The sequence below is a fragment of the Loxodonta africana genome, chromosome 16 (assembly GCF_030014295.1).
Source record: "Loxodonta africana isolate mLoxAfr1 chromosome 16, mLoxAfr1.hap2, whole genome shotgun sequence".
Classification (NCBI taxonomy): Eukaryota; Metazoa; Chordata; class Mammalia; order Proboscidea; family Elephantidae; genus Loxodonta; species Loxodonta africana.
The window spans coordinates 14,331,508-14,344,710 of NC_087357.1; positions in this window are offsets into that span (position 1 = coordinate 14,331,508).

Here is a 13,203-nt window from a genome sequence, read left to right on the forward strand (position 1 = left end):
AGAATTCTAGTAACATGCCCACTTCCCAGAGTGGCAGAGACAGGGCTCAGCCCAGGTTGTGTTCTTAGCCGCGACCTCTTATTGCGCTGCAGTTGATTTACTCTGTGACTTTTGGCAAGTCCCTTAACTTCTGGAAGGGGAGAGGGGGTCTTTTTCATCTGACAAATAAAATCAGTGTCCTGGAAAATTGCTAAATTGCCCCCAGGGTTTCCCCACAGGCTCCCCTGTGCTGGGCTGGGGAATGGAGCCAGCCTAGCCGGCCTCCCATCTGGACTCTCAGGGTTACTTACCCTCTACAGCTCTGGCAACTGACCAGCTCCAGCATATGGACTGCCCCCCATGGATGGGCTCAGGGGCTCCCCCAGAAGCCATGTTCTGCGGCCCCCAGAAAAGGTAATGAGCCCTGGACTGCCGGCCTGGCTGTCTCTGCCTCCAAGTTGCTGGCCTGCTTGGGGGGGGGGGGCAGCTTGGCCGGGGGGTGCGCGGGGGGGAGGGCATCTGGGGTTCAGACCCCGATGCCCACGCAGACAGCCCCCAGGAGCAGAGCTCACCGGCTGCCTCTGCTGCTTTGTTGCCTCATTATCTGTCCAGTCGGAAAACGAGAGGGCCTCAGTCGTGGCTGCAATCTGTTAGCTCACCGGCTCCCAGGCCAGCCCTGCTGAATTCAGCACGTTACTCTGTGCCTCGTCTTTCTTAACTAGCCCGAGTCCCAGCTCAGGAACTGCAGTCTGAGCCCATAGGCTGCAGACACGGTCTCTTCTCTTTGTCCCAGTTTTTTGCACAGCACTGCTCTGCCTCGCAAGATGGAGGCTTGGAAATGTGACTTGTAAGCTGTGACGCACTAAGCTGACAGTCCTTGTGTGGGGTTTTTTTTTTTTTTGGCTGATTTTCAGGAGGAGAGACCAGGAGATGCAAGATGCCCTCCCTAGCACCCAAAGGCTCCCGGCTTTAATCTGCAACCCCCTTGTAGTGGTCTTAAAGGACTACTCAGAGGCAACGTGTTAGCCAATCCAGATTTCAGATCAGGGCAGTGGCCCTGGTTCCCCGGTACTGCATGCAGGCAGGGCTGCCTTTCTGCCTGTGACAAGGACCCAGGGCATAGTCTGACTTGTTTTCAGAACAGTAAGTACCAGGACCAGTGGCCACCAAGTTCATTCTGACTCATGCAACCCCATGTGTGTCAGAGAACTGCGTGCTCCAGGGTTTTCAGTGGCTGATTTTTTTTGGAAGTAGGTTTCCAGGCCTCTTTCTGAAGCATCTCTGGTTGGACTCAAACCTCCAAACTTCTGGTTAGCAGCCGAGCGTGTTAACCACGTACACCACCCAAGGACTCCTTCGGAATAACGAAGCCTGCTCATATTCCCGTGCTGGGTTAAACGACTGCGCCTTCATTTCCAACCCCTCCTGCAGTACCTGGAAAAACGACTGGAAATTTGTTTCAAAGACTTGGGATGGTACCAACACCTCTGTTTTCAAAAGGCTGAAAACACCGGGAAAGTTGTTTTTCTTTCTCTCTTAAGCAGAGGAGGAATTCCATCTTGTAATGGTGGTATTGAAAAAAATAAAGGCAAGAGAGGGAGAAAGGTAGAAAGAAAGTGAATCTGGACTGAAAAGATGCCCAAACTAGATGTTTGATGGGCCCCGTTTTTCTTTCGGGGTAGGGCGGCCTCTATTCTCTCCAGAGTGGGTGGCTCACCCCAGAGGCGCTGAGCAGCTGCGCCTGGGACTCCTTCTGGACTGTGTCAAGGACAGGGGCAAAGTCTGTAAACAGCTCGTGTAACGTGACTGCGGTTGTTACCTCAAGTGAACCTGAACTTGCAGCAACCTGGTGGCTAGAACCTCCCTCACACAGTCCAGAGACTCAAGGCCCAGCCCATTCCCATCACCATGTGGGCCCAGGCTTGACAACAGTGATGAGATTAAAGCTGTTTGCTTAGTATAATTTTGGATTTGTGCCAGCTCATATAAGATCAGCGTCACTTGATGGCTTCAAGGCCTTTCCTAGTGATGGTTCTTTGCAACCACTTGAAACAGCCGGTGCTAAGCTTCTACGCGGGGCTGGGCCCAACAGAACCCTGCATCCTCCTCCTCCTCCGCCTTCTCCTCCAGCGGTGGGGTGTGCGGGGTCCCCCTGGACAGCAGGGCCAATCAGCTTGCTTCCCTGCGAGGAAGGCTTGTAGGGGCTGGAGCAGGGCCAGGGAGGGAGTGAAAATGATGGAGAGCTTGGAAAGGTGTGGATGAGGACTAGCAGGCAGAACAGATTAGGGCTTTGCGTTGGGAATGATGACACCCGGGGAATGTGGCTCTAAGCCCACAAATGTGTGAAGGGGGCAGGTATGGCTCCTTCAAATGCCAGAAAGCCCTACCAGGGAGAGAAGCAGTCCACGGACCGGCAAAGAGGTAGAATGTGAAGCGGTTCATTAATCACTATCTTTGTGCCAAGTGTTCGGGTGGGAAATACCCCCCCAAAATTAAGACGTCCTAGTAACTAAGGTCGGTCGTGAGCAAAGAAGCTCAGAAGCAACATTCTACCTCCTTCTTCCAGCATTTATGGAGTGTTCCTTCAGGCCAGGTACTGTGATCAGTGCTGGGACTGACAGGCTAGAAGGGTTGGCAGACAATCAAAATACATACGATCATTGCTACAGTGGAGCTTTGTGTAGACACAGTGGGAGGACAGGACAAAGAGGGTCTAAATGGATCATGGAGGGGCCAGAGAGGACATTGACAGAAATGGAAGGCTTTCGAGATCTGTCAGCTGGACAAGCCAGGTGAACTTATTAAAGAACAGTGGTGGCGGTGGTGTTGGTTGCTCTTAAGTTGGCTCCAATTCATGGTGACCCCACGTACAACCGAACAAAGCATTACCCAGCTCTGTGCCATCTTTGTGGTAGCTAGTATGCTCGAGTCCATTGTTTCAGCCACTGCGTATTTTGAGTGACATTCAGCCTAGAGGGCTCATCTTCTAGTAGTGCATCAGACAATATTCCGTGGTGGTCCCTAATGCTTTCGTTGGCCAACTTTCAGAAGTAGATCTGAACCAGGAGTTTCTAGTCTGTTGTAGTCTGGAAGTTCCACTGAAACTTGTCTACCATGGGTGATCCTGCTGGTATGGGAAATACCAGTCGCATAGCTTCCAGCATCATAGCAACACGAAAGCCGCCATAGTACAACATGACAGATGGGTGGTGGAAGTAACGGTGATAACTACCGTTTTCTGTACACTCACGAAGTGCCAGGGACTGTGCTAGGCTAGGAGAGCAGCGGAGAGTACGTCGTTGTTAGTTGCCACGGAGTCCATCCCAACTCATGGTAATCCTATGTGTGCAGAGTAGAACTGCGCGCCATAGGGTTTTCAAGGCTGTAAACATTTCAAAGAAGATCACCAGGCCTATATTCCTAGGCACCTCTGGGTGGGTTTGAACCACCAACTTTTTGGTTTGTAGTTGAACGCTTAACTGTTTGGGTCACCCAGAGACTCAGTAGTATAATATCATGTGGTATGGTATGGTATAGTATAGTATTGCTACAGTACAGTATAGTATTAATATAGTATAGTATTAGTATAGTGTACACCAAAAAACCAAACCCATTGCCGCTGAGTTGATTCCAACTCATAGTGACCCTATAGGACAGAGTAGAACTGCCCCATAGGACTTCCTAGGTAGGAGGGCCTGGTGGATTTGAACTGCCAATCTTTTGGTTAGCAGCCGAGCTCTTAACCACTATGCCACATGTAGTACAGTACAATACAGCACAGCACAACACAGTACAGAATAGTGCAGTACGGTATAGTGTAGTGTGGTATAGTAGTACAGTACAGTGCAGTATAGTGCAGTACAGTATAGTGTAGTGTGGTATAGTACTACAGTACAGAACATTATAGTGCAGTATGGTATAGTGTAGTGTGGTGTAGTAGTACAGTACAGTGCAGTACAGTATAGTGTAGCGTGGCATAGTACTACTGTACAGTATGCTGCAATATGGTATAGTGTAGTGTGTTATAGTACTACTGTACAGTATGCTGCAGGACGGTATAGTGTAGTGTGGTATAGTAGTACAGTATACTGCAGTACAGTATAGTGTGTGGTATAGTAGTACAGTACAGTATACTTCAGTACAGTATACTATAGTGTGGTATAGGAGTACAGTACAGTGCAGTGCAGTACAGTATAGTGTACTGTGGTATAGTAGTACTGTACAGTATACTGCAGTATGGTGTAGTATACTATGGTACAGTAGTATAATACAGTGTACACAGTACAGTACAGTATACTGTAGTGTGGTATAGTAGTACAGTATACTTCAGTACAGTATAGTATAGTGTGATATAGTAGTACAGTACAGTATAGTGTAGTACAGTATAGTATAGTGTGGTATAGTAGTACAGTACAGTATACTGTAGTGTGGTATAGTAGTACAGTATACTTCAGTACAGTACAGTATAGTGTAGTACAGTATAGTATAGTGTGGTATAGTAGTACACTACAGTATAGTGTAGTACAGTATAGTGTAGTGTGGTATAGTAGTACACTACAGTATAGTGTAGTACAGTATAGTGTAGTGTGGTATAGTAGTACACTACAGTATAGTGTAGTACAGTATAGTATAGTGTGGTATAGTAGTACACTACAGTATAGTGTAGTACAGTATAGTATAGTGTGGTATAGTAGTATAGTACAGTATAGTGTAGTGTGGTATAGCAGTACAGTGCAGTACAGTATAGTGTAGTATGGTATAGTAGTACAGTGCAATACAGTATAGTGTAGTGTGGTATAGTAGTACAGTATAGTGTAGTACAGTACAGTGTAGTGTGGTATAGTAGTACAGTACAGTGTAGTATAGTATGTTATAGTATAGTGCAGTATGGTGTAGTATAGTATGGTACAGTAGTATAATACAGTACAGTATACTGTAGTGTGGTATAGTAGTACAGTATACTTCAGTATAGTATAGTATAGTGTGGTATAGTAGTACAGTACAGTATACTGCAGTACAGTATAGTATAGTGTGGTATAGTAGTACAGTACAGTATACTTGAGTACAGTATAGTATAGTGTGGTATGGTAGTACAGTATACTGCAGTACAGTATAGTATAGTGTGGTATAGTAGTACAGTAGAGTGCAGCATAGTATGGTATAGTATAGTGCAGTATAGTACTACAGTACCATACAGTGTAGTGCAGTATGGTGTCACATATTGTGGTATAGTAGTGCAGTACAATGTGGTATAGTGCAGTATGGTATACTATAGTATGGCATATCAGTACAGTATAGTATACTGCAGTACAGTACAGTGTAGTATAGTATAGTGTCATACAGTTCATTGTTAGTATAGTACAGTATAGTATAGTGTATAGTATATGATATAGTACAGTACAGTATAGCAAAGTACAGTGTTAGTATTATAGCACAGTACAGTGCAGTACAGTACAGTATAGTGTCATACAGTACAGTATTAGCATAGTATGGTACAGTAGAGTATATAGTATAGTGTATAGTACAGTATGTTGTTGTTATTAGGTGCTGTCGAGTCAGTTCCAACTCACAGCGACCTATGCACAACAGAACGAAACACTGCCCGGTCCTGCGCCATCATTACAATCGTTGTTATGCTTGAGCTCATTGTTGCAGCCACTGTGTCAATCCACCTTGGTGAGGACCTTCCTCTTTTCCGCTGACCCTGTACTCTGCCAAGCATGATGTCCTTCTCCAGGGACTGATCCCTCTTGACATGTCCAAAGTACGTAAGACCCAGTCTTGCCATCCTTGCTTCTAAGGAGCATTCTGGTTGTACTCCTTCGAAGACAGATTTCTTCGTTCTTTTGGCAGTCCATGGTATATTCAATATTCTTTGCCAACACCACAATTCAAAGGCATCAACTCCTGTTCGGTCTTCCTTATTCATTGTCCAGCTTTCACATGCATATGATGCGATTGAAAATACCATGGCTTGGGTCAGGCTCACCTTAGTCTTCAGGGTGATATCTTTGCTCTTCAACACTTTGAAGAGGTCCTTTGCAGCAGATTTACCGAATGCAACACGTCTTTTGATTTCTTGACTGCTGCTTCCATGGCTGTTGATTGTGGATCCAAGTAAAATGAAATCCTTGACAACTTCAATCTTTTCTCCGTGTATCATGATGTTGCTCATTGGTCCAGTTGTAAGGATTTTTGTTTTATTTATGTTAAAGTGTAATCCATACTGAAGGCTGTGGTCTTTGATCTTCATTAGTAAGTGCTTCAAGTCCTTTTCACTTTTAGCAAGCAAGGTTGTGTCATTTGCATAACGCAGGTTGTTAATGAGTCTTCCTCCAATCCTGATGCCCCGTTCTTCTTCACATAGTCCAGCTTCCGGTATTATTTGTTCAGCATACAGATTAAATAGGTATGGTGAAAGAATACAACCCTGACGCACACCTTTCCTGACTTTAAACCAATCAGTATCCCCTTGTTCTGTATGAACAACTCCCTCTTGATCCATGTAAAGGTTCCTCATAAGCACAATTAAGTGTTCTGGAATTCCCATTCTTCGCAGTGTTATCCATATTTTGTTATGATCCACACAGTCACAGGAAGCATCAAAAGAAGATGGAAGGTCAATGGGTCTCAACCCACCTGGATCAAAGGAGAGTGAAGAACAAGAACACCAAGGTCACATGACAACTATGAGCCCAAAGACAGGAAGGGCCACATGAACCAGAGTCTTACATCATCCTGAGACCAGAAGAACTAGATGGTGCCTGGCCACAACAGATGACTGCCCTGACAGGGAGCACAACAGAGAACCCCTGAGGGAGCAGGAGATCAGTGGGATGCAGACCCCAAATTCTCATAAAAAGACCAGACTTAATGTTCTGACTGAGACTAGAGGAATCTCTGCGGTCATGGTCCCCAAATCTTCTGTTGGCCCAGGACAGGAACCATTCCAGAAGACAACTTATCAGACATGGAAGGGACTGGACAATGGGTTGGAGAGAGATGCTGATGAAGAGTGAGCTACTTGTATCAGGTGGACACTTGAGACTGTGTTGGCATCTCCTGTCTGGAGGGGAGATGGGAGGGTAGAGAGGGTTGGAAACTGGCAAAATTGTCATGAAAGGATAGACTGGAAGGGCTGACTCATTAGGGGGAGAGTGAGTGGGAGTATGGAGTAAGGTATATATAAGCTTATATGTGACAGACTGACTCGATTTGTAAATGTTCACTTAAAGCTCAATAAAAATTATTAAAAAAAAAAAAAGAAGATGGAAGGAATACACAGAGTCATTATACCAAAAAGAACTGGTCGATATTCAACCATTTCAAGGGGTGGCGTATGATCAGGAACTGATGGCACTGAAGGAAGAAGTCCAAGCTGCTCTGAAGGCATTGGTGAAAAACAAGGCTCCAGGAATTGATGGAATATCAATTGAGATGTTTCAACAAACAGATGCAGTGCTGGAGGTGCTCACTCGTCTATACCAAGAAATATGGAAGACAGCTTCCTGGCCAACTGATTGGAAGAGATCCATGTTTATGCCTATTCCCAAGAAAGGTGATCCAACCGAATGTGGAAATTATAGAACAATATTATTAATATCACACGCAAGCAAAATTTTGCTGAAGATCATTCAAAACCAGCTGCAGCAGCATATCGACACAGAACTGCCAGAAATGCAGGCCGGTTTCAGAAGAGGATGTGGAACCAGGGATATCATTGCTTTTGTCAGATGGATCCTGGCTGAAAGCAGAGAATACCAGAAAGATGTTTACCTGTGTTTTATTGACTATGCAAAGGCATTCAACTGTGTGGATCATAACAAACTATGGATAACACTGTGATAGTACCATATAGTATAGTAGTATAGCACAGTACCGTGTGGTACAGTGCAGTGTCATACAGTACAGTATTAGTACAGTACACTAGAGTGTATAGTACAGTGTAGTATAGTAGTACAGCACAGTACAGTGTGGTATAGTGTCATAAGTACAGTATTAGTATAGTACAGTACAGTAGAGTGTATAGCATAGTACAGTATAGCAGTATAGCACAGTACGGTGCATTACAGTACAGTATAGTGTCATGCAGTACAGTATTAGTATAGTACAGTACAGTAGAGTATATAGTATAGTGTATAGTATAGTAGTATAGCACAGTACAGTGTGGTACAGTATAGTGTCATACAGTACAGTATTAGTATAGTACAGTAGAGTATAGTGTATAGTATAGTAGTATAGCACAGTACAGTGTGGTATGGTACAGTACAGTACATAGTATAGTAGTACAGCACAGTACAGTGCGGTACGGTATAGTACAGTATAGTATGGTATAGCATGAGGTGGGAGACAAGATTTGAGCCAGGATTTACCTATCCTGAAAGCCCACCCCTTGACCCCTATACTGTACACCTTTCCTGTGTGTAACATTGGTCCCCAGCAGGGCATGAGACAGGTAAGATGACAGTTTGGGGCTACTTGAGCACTCCTCTCAGGATCTGAGGTTGGCATGCAGAACAATGACCATGGCCTCCAATTACTTTTCCTGAAGCCACCGCTAGGAACCTCAGCAGGATGATACAGGCCCGAGTCAGGCCAGGCCAACCCCACTTTCCCAGCGTGAAGAAACCTCCCTAAGCAGACACACCTGTGCAATTCCGTCCTTGTAATCCAGCGGCTTTGGTTAAAGCCCTCCAGGTCTCGAGGAGTTTAAATTCTCCTTCTCCTTCAAGTGGGGCCCAGCCATCCCCTTTCTCATCCTGAACCCCAGGAGTGGGTGGAGGGTGTGGGTGGATGAGGTGGGAAGGGTCCTCGCCAGGCCTCATTTTCCTCCTACCTTGAGCCTTGGACGCTGGAATGTTCTTGCTACTGGCTCCTCCTGGGGTTAGAAACTGGAGAAGACAGGGCATTAGAAAAGGAAAAATGATGGCCAGAAGCAATTTGCCTCATAGTCTCCGGCCCCGTAGGAGTGTCAGGCTTTGCTTGGGAAGCAGGTCCTTGTCTGTTCTGGTCCTAATTTATTCCTGGGGATCTGCCCAGGTGGAGTCAAGTTAATGGAAGAGGAGAGGGAGGAGCAAGGATCCCTGGGCTGAGACGCTGACAAGGAGGCGCCCAGGCAGGAGGGTGCTGGCTGGGCTGGCAGGGATGGCGCTGCATAGAACAAAGCATCCTTAGTGGGGCCCACGGCTATGCCAAGGCCCTTCCAAGGTTCTGTCGGGTGGAGGAGACACCCTGCCTGCCCAGGCCACAGGGAAAGCTCTGTCTGTAGCCCTCCTCGCTGGCTTTATCATCATCACTCAGTGTGCGAGAGCGTTTGGAACGGGTGTTCACACTGAAGGCAGAGGAGCAGCAGTGAGTGGTGGCCCGTGCTGACCAGTTAGTTCTCCAGTTGTATTCATGTCTGAACACATCTGGAGTTTCCTTTGAAGCTGGGGTGCTTCTGGCTCCATTGCGTTACCTGTGAGTGAGATAATTAATGTCAGCTGCCATTGAGTCAACCCTGACTCGTGGCAACCCAATGCACAGTGGAGTCACACCATCGTGATCAACAGGGTTATCATTGGCTCACTTTTGGAAGTAGATTGTCAGGTCTTTCTTAGTCTGGAAGCTCCCCTGAAACCTGTTCAGCATCCCAGAAGCACAAAAACTTCCACTGGAGAATGCACTGGAATGTGCAAACCTGGAATCCCACCGCAGGCCCTTTGCACTCATCTCCCTCCCTGTAAGCTCCCAACACACCCACCATCTCAGTGCAGCTGCCCAGGCTAGCCCCTGCAGTGCCATGTGATGGTGCTGGGCTCCCACTCACGGCTGCAGCACCTACTGGATAAAGTTCTCTATCCTGACTGCGTACCCTAAGACCCAGCAAGACCTCTGCACCTCGAAATAGCAACCTATCATACTTCCTGTTTCTATTCTCTCTTTATCTCCTTAGTCTGAGCCTATGTGGCATGCTACAAGTTTTACTTATTTTTCTTGTTTATTGTCTTTATATTATTACCCGTTTGGCTCACTGCTATATTCTCAGTGCCTAGAATAGGCTCTGGGGCATAGTAACCCAACTCATTGCTGTCAAGTCGATTCTGGCTCATAGTGATCTATAGGGCAGAGTAGAACTACCCCATAGGGTTTTCAAGGAGCAGCTGGTGGATTCAAGCTGCCAGCTTTTCAGTTAGTAGCCGTAGCTCTCACCACCGTGCCACCAGGGCTTGGCTCTGGGCATAGTAGGTGCTCAGTAAATGCTTGTCTGATGAAATGCTTAGCATGAAGTACACCATAGGTACTCAGAGCATCAGTGACCTGACAGCCAGTCAGCCACCATCTCCCATTTCAAGAAGTAATTGAACTTTCTCCTCAGCCTTGATGTGTGAAAATCCAAGGAGACAGTGCCATTGACCAAAGGACAGGGAGAGGAAGACAGTCCAGGATGCTGACAAACACAGCCTGGCTGCACAACCCTGGACATTTGAGAGTTAATGAGTGTGTCCTGTAGCTAACGTGCACATGACCAAAGCATGACGACTGTTTTTGTTGTTGTTCGTACCATTGAGTAGGTTCCGACTCATAGCAACCCTATGCACAACAGAAAGAAATACTGCCCGGTCCTGAGCCATCCTTACAATCGTTGTTATGCTTGAGCTCATTGTTGCAGCCACCACGTCAATTCACCTCGCTGAGGGTCTTCCTCTTTTCCGCTGACCCTGCACTCTGCCAAGCATGATGTCCTTCTCCAGGGACTAATCCTTCCTGACAACATGTCCAAAGTATGTAAGACGCAGTCTCACCATCCTTGCTTCTAAGAAGCATTCTGGTTGTAATTCTTCTAAGACAGATTTGTTCCTTCTTTTGGCAGTCCATGGTATTCAATATTCTTCCCACACCACAATTCAAAGGCATCAATTCTTCTTCGGTCTTCCCTGTTCATTGCCCAGCTTTCGCATGCATATGATGAGATTGAAAATACCATGGCTTGGGTAAGGCACACCTTAGTCTTCAAGGTGACGTCTTTGCTGTTCAACACTTTAAAGAGGTCCTTTGCAGCAAATTTACCCAATGCAATGCATCTTTTGATTTCTGGACTGCTGCTTCCATGGACGTTGATTGTGGATCCAAGCAAAATAAAATCCCTGACAACTTCATTGGTCATTGGTCAAGTTGTGAGGATTTTTGTTTTCTTTATGTTGAGGTGCAATCTATACTGAAGGCTGTGGTCTTTGATCTTCATTAGTAAGTGCTTCAAGTCCTCTTCACTTTCAGTAAGCAAGGTTGTGTCATGTGCATAATGCAGGTTGTTAATGAGTCTTCCTCCAATCCTGACGCCCTGTTATTCTTCACATAGTCCAGCTTCTCGGATTGTTTGTTCAGCATACAGAGTGAATAGGCATGGTGAAAGAATACAACCCTGACACACACCTTTCCTGACTTTAAACCAATCAGTATGCCCTTGTTCTGTCCAAACAACCACCTCTTGATCTATGTAAAGGTTCCTCATGAGCACAATTGTTTTGGAATTCCCATTCTTCGCAATGTTATCCATAGTTTGTTATGATCCACACAGTCGAATGCCTTTGCATAGTCAATAAAACACAGGTAAACATCCTTCTGGTATTCTCTGCTTTCAGCCAGGATCCATCTGACATCAGCAATGATACCCCTGGTTCCACGTCCTCTTCTGAAACCAGCCTGCATTTCTGGCAGTTCCGTGTCGATATGCTGCTGCAGCTGGTTTTGAATGATCTTCAGCAAAATTTTGCTTGTGTGTGATATTAATGATATTGTTCTATAATTTCCACACTCGGTTGGATCACCTTTCCTGGGAATAGGCATAAATATGGATCTCTTACAGTCAGTTGGTCACGAAGCTGTCGTCCATGTTTCTTGGCATAGACGAGTGAGTACCTCCAGCGTTGCACCTGTTTGTTGAAACACCTCAATTGATATTCCATCAATTCCTGGAGCCTTGTTTTTTTGTCAATGCCTTCTGGGCAGCATGGACTTCTTCCTTCAGTGCCATCAGTTCCTGATCATATGCCACCTCTTGAAATGGTTGAACGTCGACTAATTCTTTTTGGTATAATGACTCTGTGTGTTCCTTCCATCTTCTGTTGATGCTTCCTGTGTCATTTAATACTTTCCTCATAGAATCCTTCACTATTGCAACTCGAGGCTTGAATTTTTTCTTCAGTTCTTTCAGCTTGAGAAATGTCGAGCGTGTTCTTCCCTTTTGGTTTTCCATCTCCAGCTCTTTGCACACGTCATTATAATACTTTACTTTGTCTTCTCGAGACACCTTTTGAAATCTTCCATTCAATTCTTTTACTTCTTCGATTCTTTTGCTTTAGCTGCTTGACGTTCGAGAGCAAGTTCAGAGTCTCCTCTGACATCCATTTTGGTCTTTCTTTCCTGTCTTTTCAATGACCTCTTCCTTTCCTCATGTGTGATGTCCTTGATGTCATTCCACAACTTGTCTGGTCTGCGGTCACTAGTGTTCAATGAGTCAAATCTGTTCTTGAGATGGTCTCTAAATTCAGGTGGGATATACTCAAGGGCATATTTTGGGTCTCATGATCTTGCTCTGATTTTCTTCAGTTTCAGCTTGAGCTTGCGTATGAGCAATTGATGGTCTGTTCCACAGTTGGCCCCTGGCCTTGTTCTGACTGATGATATTGAGCTTTTCCATCGTCTCTTTCCACAGATGTAGTCAATTTGACTTCTGTGTGTTCTATCTGGTGAGGTCCACATGTATAGTCACCATTTATGTTGGTGAAAGAAGGTATTTGCAATGAAGAAGTCATTGGTCTTGCAAAATTCTATCATTCGATCTCCGGCATTGTTTCTATCACCAAGGCCATATTTTCCAACTACTGATTCTTCTTCTTTGTTTCCAACTTTTGCATTCCAATCACCAGTAATTACCAATGCATCTTGATTGCATGTTTGATCAATTTCAGACTGTAGCAGCTGATAAAAATCTTCTATTTCTTCATCTTTGGCCCTAGCGGTTGGTGCATTAATTTGAATAATAGTCATATTAACTGGTCTTCCTTATAAGCATATGGATATTATCCTACCACTGACAGTGTTGTACTTCAGGATAGATCTCGAAACGTTCTTTTCAACGATGAATGCAACACCATTCCTCTTCAATTTGTCATTCCCTGCATAGTAGACTATATGATTGTCTGATTCAAGATGGCCAATACCAGTCCCTTTCAGCTCACTAAT